Source organism: Parasteatoda tepidariorum, chromosome X1, assembly GCF_043381705.1.
Source record: "Parasteatoda tepidariorum isolate YZ-2023 chromosome X1, CAS_Ptep_4.0, whole genome shotgun sequence".
Classification (NCBI taxonomy): Eukaryota; Metazoa; Arthropoda; class Arachnida; order Araneae; family Theridiidae; genus Parasteatoda; species Parasteatoda tepidariorum.
This window is the reverse complement of record NC_092214.1, coordinates 81,035,085-81,045,571: the sequence shown is the minus strand read 5'-3', so window position 1 is coordinate 81,045,571 and position 10,487 is coordinate 81,035,085.

Below are 10,487 nucleotides of genomic sequence, written 5' to 3'. Positions count from 1 at the left end.
TATTTTTAAACATGTATACATACTTAAGGCTTTCAAATTAAAAAAGAAGTGAATTATTTAAGTTACTCTTATCTGCAAAATAGAAACAAAATTAGTAAAATTTATCAATTAATTTCTAAAGGATAAAGAAGCTGTATAGGTTTTTAAAAACTGCCTTTAGAAGTATTAACTAAGCAAGATCTGACATAATTGTCTCTACTTAAAAATATTTCCTGAATGATCCCCAATTCCCACAACAATTTTGATTTTTACATTTCCTTCAATAAAAACAATATCTTTAACCTGTAAATTTTTATGAATAGATGAAGTTTTAAATTGGTTATTAGTTTTTAATTGTAGTAAATATTGTTCTTTCCATAATTGTTTAATAAGGAGAGATTGGTAAGTTTTTCTTTTACTGTAGGAATCCCTTGCACTAATAGAATCTAATAGTTCTATGAAATGGAGGGGATATTTTGATTGTCCATATCCTAATTCGAGTTCAGGCTCTCCTGGACTATTTTCGACATACGGTCGATTATTAACAATTAATTCGATCTCTGAGAGTACGGTCGAAAGTTCTTCGAATGTTAGTAGAGCCTTGCCTAGTATTTTTCTCAAGGGTTCCTTTATGGTTTTAACTAGTCGTTCATAGAACCCACCCCACCAAGGGGCACGTTCAACAATCAATTTCCAGTGGATACCCTTGTCTGCGATGAAGTGTTGAAATTCACTGTCCTTCAAAATATTGGTGAAATACGCTAACTCCTTCTGATCAGCCTTAAACGTACGCGCATTGTCTGAATAAATAATCTTGCAGTTTCCTCTAAGGGAGAGGAATCTCCGGAACGCAAGGAGAAAACACTTAGTTGACGTATCTGATACAAGCTCTAAGTGAAAAGCACGCGTGACTGCACACGTAAACAGTGCGACGTAAGACTTATGAAAGTCTTGTCTGTCCTTTACAAATATTGCTCCAGTAAAGTCGATTCCCTCAATTTGGATAGGGGGAGATTGAGAAATTCTGTCCTGAGGCAGCTGTCCACTTAGTTGGTCAGCTGGTTTGACATTATATTTTTTACAAATGAGACAAAGCCGAATGATTGATTTTGCTAGCTGACGACATTTAGGTATCCAACAATTTTTTCGAATTTGAGTCAAAGTTGCCGATACACCACAATGAGCAATACTTTCATATTCCCCAATCACAAGCAACTCGACAAATTTACTACGCCGAGGAAGAATTATTGGATGCTTTTCACCCAGGTACAAATCTGCTTCATTTAATCGGCTGGTAATTCGCAATGTATTGTCCTTATAAGTATGGCACTAAAGTTTTTATTTCAGAATTATTTCGAAGTTGCTTATTGTCTTTTAAAGTCGATATATCCTCCGGATAAAATTCGTCTTGAATACTTTTTATTTTCAAAATTGTTCTGCACTTTGTATCTCATCCGCAGTGAGACACGAGTTTGTAGATTTATTAATATTTCGAGCCTTGTTCACAAATCGTAACACCCAAGCAGTTACCCTTAAAAGTCTTTTTAAACTGCTGGATCGATTTATATCGACAAATGGTTCTCTCTGCTTGGTAATAGCCACATGGACATTGGAGCGATGTTCCAGTTCCTTTGAACTTAAGTCCAAATCAAAATTGGGTTGGAGGTTTGGCCATTGATCTGGTGGTTGTTTGAGCCATGCTGGCACGTGCCACCACAAATCACTATGCAATAGTTTGGTAGCAGATGTACCTCGTGAAATAATGTCAGCGGGGTTGTCCCTTCCTGGACAATGTCCCCATTGATTTGGATTAGAAAGTGTCTGAATTTCTTCAACGCGATTTTTGACATAGGTTTAAAGGTTGAAGAATCACCACGTATCCAATAATACGAAATAAGTGAGTCAGTCCAAAAATATATATTGCTTTCAAATTTAAGACAAGACGATACTTGTTTGGCTAACCTGGCTGATAATAGGGCTGCTGTCAACTCTAATCGTGGCAGTGTTAGCGATTTCAATGGTGCTACACGACTTTTCGAACAAATAAAACTAGTTTCTATGCTATTACCTGAAGTAAGATAGCGCAAATAAAGAACTGTTCCATAAGCTATTTTGCTTGCATTGGAAAAGCAATGCATTTCCAAATTCATTAATTTTTTATTCAGTTCGCCCAAATAATAATGTGGTATCTTAATATAAGTCAAATCCTCCACCACACTACTCCACTTCTGCTACTTGCGGCGTAGCTCAGGGGGAGGGTCCGAGTCCCAATCAAGTCCTGCAGACCAAAGTTCCTGAAGAAGGCATTTTAATTTAATGACGAATGGATCTAGTATACCGAGAAGATTGAAGATTCGACCGACTACACGCAAAATTGATCTTTTTCATTCTATTTTACGAGACAGAAATTTTAAAAGGTCCTTCGGATCAAAATATATTAGATCATTTTCGGCATCCCACGATAGTCCCAAAACTTTAATTGAAGGTTTGGAATCAGCCAACGTGTTTTTAGAGCGTTGTGTTTAAATACTTTCTTGTTTCCATAACAAAGCAAGATTTTCCGAATTAGTGGTCCATTTGTGTAACAACAAACCCGCATCACTAAATATTTGCAAGCACTCCTTGGAAGTACTTAAAGCGTCTTCACTATTATTTTGTCCCAAAATGAGATCATCGACGTATACCGAGATATTTAATAACTCAAATGTCTCTGGAAACTGTTCCTTGTATTTTCTAAAATGATGTTTCAAAGTCGCTGCAAGAAGGTATATAGAACTCTGTCTCCAAATAGAACTCTGGTAAAATTCAAAATGTAGGGATTACCATTCAACCTATCTGCCCAGTAAAAACAAGTAAAATTTCTATCAGGAATATCAAGTTCAATTTGAAGAAATGCAGATTTTACATCAGCTGTAAACGCTATAGAATTTTCCCGAAAACGTAGAAGAAGTTACAGAATATCAGGATGTAAGTTTGGACCAGTAAATAAGCTTTGATTTAACGAGGCATACCCATCTTCATGACTAGATCCATCAAACACAATGTGCAGTCTACTGGTAGATGATTTGTCATTGCGTATCACTGCATGATGGGGCAGAAAAAATCCCGTACTATCCCTCAAAGAATCACATGAAGTATGCTCAACTATACCTCCCGTAATGTAACCATCGATTACAATGTAATCATTACATCCCTATATTCACAATGCAACTCTGGATCCATCCCAAACCTACAACATAACCTTTCAAAACGCTCACGAGCAATATTTTCATTATTTTTCAAAACTTCTTTCATACCTGGTCTCCAAGGCAAGCTTACACGGTATCTACCATCTACAAAACTAACTGAATTATCAAACTCACTAAGCACTTCTTCATCTCTATTACCTAAATTCATCGAATCCTTGTCAAATATTCCTAAATTTCCTAACTCCCAAAATTTCCTTAATTCAGCCGAAATTAATTCATTTTCATTAATAACCAAATTTACAGACGTACAAACACTCTGCTCATCACATTTACCCTGAAGAGACCAACCAAGACTGGTATCAATAGCAACCAATAAGGAATCCAATCTTTTAATTTGTTTTGTTAAAGACCAATAAAAATCCTGACCAATTAACAATGAAATTTCACAATTTTCAAACAATTCATCATTACTAAATGTCAATCTAATTCCCATTGACTCCATTTCCTTCCATGTATCCGGATTTGGAAGGGTAATATTAGCTCTAGAAATTTCTTCGATTTCCACTGCCTCAATCATCGCCTCATCTCCATTCAATAAATTCCTCAACCTAATTTCTACCTTACGACAAGTTTGTTTTTTAGGCACTTTAGATCCGAATGAATATATTTTTAACCTTTCTGAGCCTAACACCCTTAATCCCAATCTACGAGACAAGTTTTTCTTAATAAATGTTTTTTCACTTCCATTATCAAATAAACAAAATATTTTATCTGACGAAGAGCTACCAATAATCTCTGCCTTCACGCATTGCAGCAAAACCCCACCTTTATTATTATTTACCACAGAATTTGAACAGGTAGTTTTAACATCAACTCCCTTTTCTTTCGAATCTAAACATAAATTTTGTTTTTTAGAATTCTCTAATTTAAAACAAATCGCACGTGCATGACGCCCTTGACAAAACGAACAATTATTTTTCTTACACATTTTTACATTGCAAGAAATATTACAGCATAAAAAACATCTCCTTTCCTTAATTAATTTGTCTCTTTTTTGTTGAACATTTAAATTCTCGCAACAATCAGAAGAGTGGTTCTTTTCCGAACAAAATAAACAATTAAAAACCGCAGATGTCATTAATTCAGTCGCCGATACTCTCCCAGCCTGCCTGTTATGATTAGAGGGGGGATGAAATTCCGAATGATACTTAGGTTTCATATTCGCGTATCTGCGTGGCGCCGTATTGAAATATTTATTAGAAAATGAAGGCGAACTTTTTATTTGTGACTCATTTCGATTCTTTAACAATGCGGTAGTTCTTTCTCTACTTTCTATTTCCTGTCTGAGATATTGAGTTAAATTAGTGATCTTAGAATCCCCTTTTTCAAATTTTCGATTATACTCTAAAGCTAAACTAGAAGGGATAACCTTCATAATTATCGGAAACAAAAGACAACTATAAGAATCGGGTGAGATTCCAAGGGATTCTAATCCTCGAATGTTGACTTCTAACTGATCATACAATTTACGCAATGAAATAACATCAAACGAGTTCCGGACAGGGGTCAGATTTAATAAACAATTCATGTGATAATCAATTATAAGTTCTTTGCGTCCGAATCTTTTTTCCAAAATTTCAACCGCTTTTACATAATTTTCTGAAGTTAATGTTAAACCTTGTATTGCTAATTCCGCATCATCTGTAACAACCGATTTTAAATATGAAAATTTATCTATATCATTTAAACTCGAATTCTCATGCACTGCAGATTTAAATCTAGCCCAAAAACTAGGAAAACTACTAATATTCTTACCCGAAAATGATTCCAAAGTAAGCTTGGGCAAACGGGGTTGGTTTATTAAAACCGGGCTAGTTTGAGGAATTGTAGTAGTAGTTAATGGTTGAGTTTCCGCCAGATTTTGAGGAGCTGTATTCGGGTTTGCAGCTAAATAACGCTCAGCGCGAGATTTCCACAACACAAATTTATCACGATAATCTTCGCGACTCTCAATTTCTTCTTCTAACTTATCAATATCAATTAAATCCTGAACTTCCTTATCAAGTTTACACATCTCTTCAAATTTAGCAACTAATTGTAAAAATGTTTCGTTAACAATTATTTTATCGGAACTATTATCTATTTCTGCTTCAAGTTTTTTAATTTGCTTCGTTACTAACGATCTTGAAACAGCCCTAGCTTTAATTGTTCTTTCTAACAAAGCCTTTTTTGCCGCATCCATTTTAAACTTATTATTTCAATTACAAAACAAATACTCAAATAACAGTCACAACCTCAATTCACTCTTAGAACAACAATAAATGCAATAAAACGCATTCAAAACAAAAATACAAATAATAAACACTGAAATTCATAATACTAAATCCTAAATCGAAAGAGTAACCAACAATCATTTAAATAACACTTCTATTAATATAACATTCTAACAAAATTTCTTTTCTTAAATGAAATCGAAAATCAAAACCAATACGAATTACATTCCAAAATACTCTAACCACGCCTTATTTCGAAATAACCTTATTCAAATACTATTCATTCAAAATATCCGATTAAATTATTTATCTAAACAAATCGAAAGCAAGATATATACAATAATTCAAATATCTCCAATAATATAACAAATTCCTATTCTAAACGAAAATTGAAACACATACTATCAATACGAATTGCATTTCAAAATTCTCTAACTACACGTTAATTCAAAATTACCTTATTCAACGAATACCTTCAAATATACGACTAAATGAAGAAATTTAACATTTCTAACTATTCCAAGAGAAAACGCAACGAACAATCATGCAGCGAAACAACGACAAAAAAAAAAAACAAAAAAAAAAATGATAAATCGGTGGTTTATTTGGCCATTTCCCGGCCAAGTGCACCAAAATGTGCACGATTACGACGAATTGTTCAAGAACTACGTTGAGCTATAATAATAACATTTTATTACATAACGGAGGTAAGTTAACCCAGGCTGCGGAAGACCGCAGGCAATCCTTTTTCATCACAATCACGACTACAACTACTGTATTACAAAAAACTTAGGGGAGGCAGCCGGTAGCTGCTTACTTCGCACTTTCGATATTGGAATGTGCGCCAAAGCGCCTTTTGCAAATTAATTCGGCACAAATAGAAAACAAAAAATGAAGATAATTTAGATAAATAAAAGTACCTGATGTTCAAGGGTACACTATGTAACAGCTCATAATAAGAAAGCACCCTTATCGGCATACGATAACATTTCCGACCATAGTTTCCTAGGTAATTCTTAATCCTTTTGAAATAACATACAAAGTTTATATAAAGCTTTTTATGCATGCAACCCATTTAACATTTTTAGTCCTTTTCATCCTTCATTAGCCTAAAAAATAATTGAAATGAAAAAATATATTATCTAACATTTTTTATGCTCCTTCAAATTAAATGTTAAAATTTAGGTTTATTCAATTGTAGCTAAAAAGATTTTTATCAATTTATTGTAATAAATTGATAGAAATGTTGAATGCTGCTAATTAATGAAATTAAATAAAGCTCAGTGACATTACTATAGGAAACTCACTCTTTTACATACATAACTAATATAACATTTTGATATAAATTTTTTAATATTAAATTTTTAATTGCATGATAGGTTTAAATGTAAATTATTGTATAAGAGTATTCAAAATTTCCAATTATTCTTTTTCATCATGTTCGCATGTTTATAAAATGTTCATGGATAATATTATTTAAAAATATAAAAAATACGATTATACTTTATAACAGTTCAATTACTTTTATTCAGAAATTAAAGTATTATTCAACCTTTTGTTTTAAATAAACTTGGTTTGGTCCTTAATGTTCTGGATTGGGTTCAAAGTTACAAGGCTACGGAGTTTCACATTGGTAGTCAAAAATTCAAAGCTGGTTCGGGTGTTCATCAACGATTATAAAAAATTTAAACTGTTTATTAAAAAAATAGTTATAGAGATATTAAAGCAAATATATAAATACATGATTTAATTTCTAAATGCACGCAGAAAAATCTTTTAAAAATTAATGATTTCCAGATTTTAAATAGTTTTGTATTATGTGCAATTTTATTTTATAAAAAGTGAGTCATTTTGTGATTGTTGTAATTTTTTATATTTTATTATAAAAAATAATCTAATTTTTTATTTATTTTATAAATAAATCATTTAATGACTTGTTGCAGTTTTAAAATTACAAAATCAATGACAAACCTAACCAAAGTTACAATTTAAATATTTGTCAGAAACTTTGGCAGAACAATTGGTAATCTCTCCCTGATCTTTAAAATGTATAGAAATATTAAGAAGCTGTTTACAAATCAGCATGTTCCAAAACTTAAGGGCCGTCTACTAATGATGACTCCTTTGGAGGGGAGGGAGTGGTTCCTGAAAATAGAAAAATTAGTGATATGGGGGAAAAGGTAACAAATGGTGCAACGTCAATTATTTCAGTTAAAATATAAAAATTTTAAATCAGCGGATTAAATATTTTGTATTATTTATTTTTTATATTTTTTTCATGCTTAGTTTGGATAAAAATGTTGTTTTTATTTTGAATCGAAAAACATACATGCTGATTTAGGTCTAAATTAAATGTTAATTAAGAGTTTGAAAGGAAATCCTTGGAACCTAATTTTATTCTCTAAGTAAAGATATAAAAGAAAATATATTAAATTCCAACTATTATTTTCAATTTATTTTTTATATAAATAGTTGATTACCATTGTTTATTAGATATGTTTTTTGATGTAAACCTTAATCTCATTTCATACGAAATAATTACACATTATTAACTAACTAACTCTAACTCAGTGGCGCGACAGCCCATTAAGAGGGCCAAGGCCGACTGTGCCCATCTCAGTTTTCTTGACCTTGGGCTCTGGGGTGCAAGAGCATATGTTCCGGTCAGGTGGTCAGCCGAACGCGGAACCCCCAGTGTTAGTTCCCAAGCATGCTTGGTACTCATTTTATCGACCCACTGAAGGGATGAAAGGCTGAGTCGGCCTTGCCCGGCCCAAGGATCGAACCAAGGACCTGTGGCACGGCAGCGCGAAGCGCTTCCACTCAGCCACCGGGCGTCAATTACACATTATTATTGTTATGTATATAATCTTTATTATAACATATAATGTCATTAAAACATACAAAGTTTAAAATTAAAATTTTAAATATGATAAACGTAGAGCTTTTTTTCTAAACTGTTAAGTATTCTGATTCTGTTATTTTTTCAAAAATTAAGTTGCTGTAAGTATAATAAACCGATTGGAGACGATTCTGAGTAAAAGGAAGGAGAAAGCTAAAAAAATTAAACAGGAAAACATAAAATTCGAACTTTACTTGCTACAAAAGTTGAGACAAAAAGCAGATAGAGATTTTTAATAAATTACGCCAAGTTAGAAGTATACAAAATTTTTAGCTTACTCCTTAGTGTTACTTTCATCTATATAACAAGGTCGGTTCACGCCTGAAGAAATTTTAGGAATTAGGAAGTGAAAATTTAAGTCTATTTTAGAAATCTAATTTTCAATAAACCTTCCAAGGCAAGGTACATGTTTAGCTCGTTGTGAGACGATGTAAAAAGCGACAAAAGAGAACTTTGTGAAAAGTAAAAAAAAATTCAAAAATCAACTCCAAATGGTTCAACAAGTGATATAAAAAATGAATTGGGCCATATTGTTTCAAGAGATATTCGGATACGTCAAATAACGCAAAAAGGCCTTGTCTTAAACCACATCATAAACAAGCGAGAATAGATAGAATCATACATATGTGAATAGAACTGGAATGTAGCTGGTTGAGACGACAATAGTTATTATTGATATGACCTAAGAAAGAGTGATCTATTTTGCAGAAAATATGACTTCACTTCATTCTTTTGGATTCAATGACTAAACCAATTTTGACATACGCTTCTGACAATCACGAAGCTGGAGGAATCACAATATTTGAGAGAAAGATTTTGCGGAGTGGTGCAAATAAAAACTGGAGAAGGAACTGTAAAAGACAACCCGATATTATTAGATACATAAAAATAAATAGAATGAATTAGATGACCCACGTGATTCGAAGGAGTGATGACAATACAATAAAAAAGATGCTGCTTTTTAAACCTACTGGAACAAGAAAACTGGCTGATTTTCTTGCAATTAATGAAAAGAATTGGAGATCAAAGATAAATCGGATGTCATTATGGAGAAAAGGAAGGGATTGATCCACAGTCTGGCCAACTATGGTGATGACTAAACCAATTTAGCACTTTTGAGTGGTTTTCAAGCTTCAGTAGACTATCAATGTACGCAGCCACTTACTACCTTTCAGAGACAGTCAGTAAAGTGGGCTTTCAGCAAGACTATGCCAGCATACATGCGTCGACACAACAATGGCTTACAGCGTAAACCATAGCAGTACTATACTGGCCCCCACATAGCCCTCACCTAAATCCATACAAAATGTTTGTGATATTATTTTACAAGCTTTATATAGGGATATTTATTGGGTTAGCAAAAGAATTAGGAAATCAAAATTATGTTTAGGAAATTAAAATTAAGAAAAGAATTAGGAAATGAAAAGAAGCTATTAAAATGGCATGGTTTAATATCGATCCTGAAAACTTTCTATAGGAAACGTTGTAATTAGGTCGATTAAAAAAAAAGAATTATCGCATCGATTATTCAAATTTTGTATTTTATTTTCTCTGAATAAACATTGCCATTCATGCTTAAAAATTTGGGACAAACAAAATCGGTAAAAATGTGATTATTTTATTCTATCCTAATTCCTTTAATTACTGTTTTTTGTGGTATTTCTTTTTATCAATTTATTACACTTTTAATATAATTATTGGCAAGATATCTGCTTCATTTGAGAATTAAAAGTAAATAAAATTTTATATTTGCCTAAACTTTTGTGGCAGACTATATTAAATTTTTTCAGTTAGAATTTATGAACGACAACGCCTATTTAACACTGAAGTTAAATAAGAACAGATATTTAGAGTGTTTTATATTTGGTGGGCGAGGTCAAAACTTTTTTGTGATAAATACTTTTTTACTATGCTATCAAATTTTAGCATATCTTTTACCATAATTAGTGGTATAAGAAACAAGCATTTTTTTCAACTGGAAAATTTATCGTATTATAGGTTTTTAATGCAAATTAGATGGAATTCTAATTTTTCTTTAAAAAATTTCTTAGCTTATTGAAGTTTTTAAATTAAATTTGCTACCCTGTCTGGTAACAGATATGAAGTGCAGAGTGGAAAAAGCAGGTAAAAAAAGAAAAAAATTAG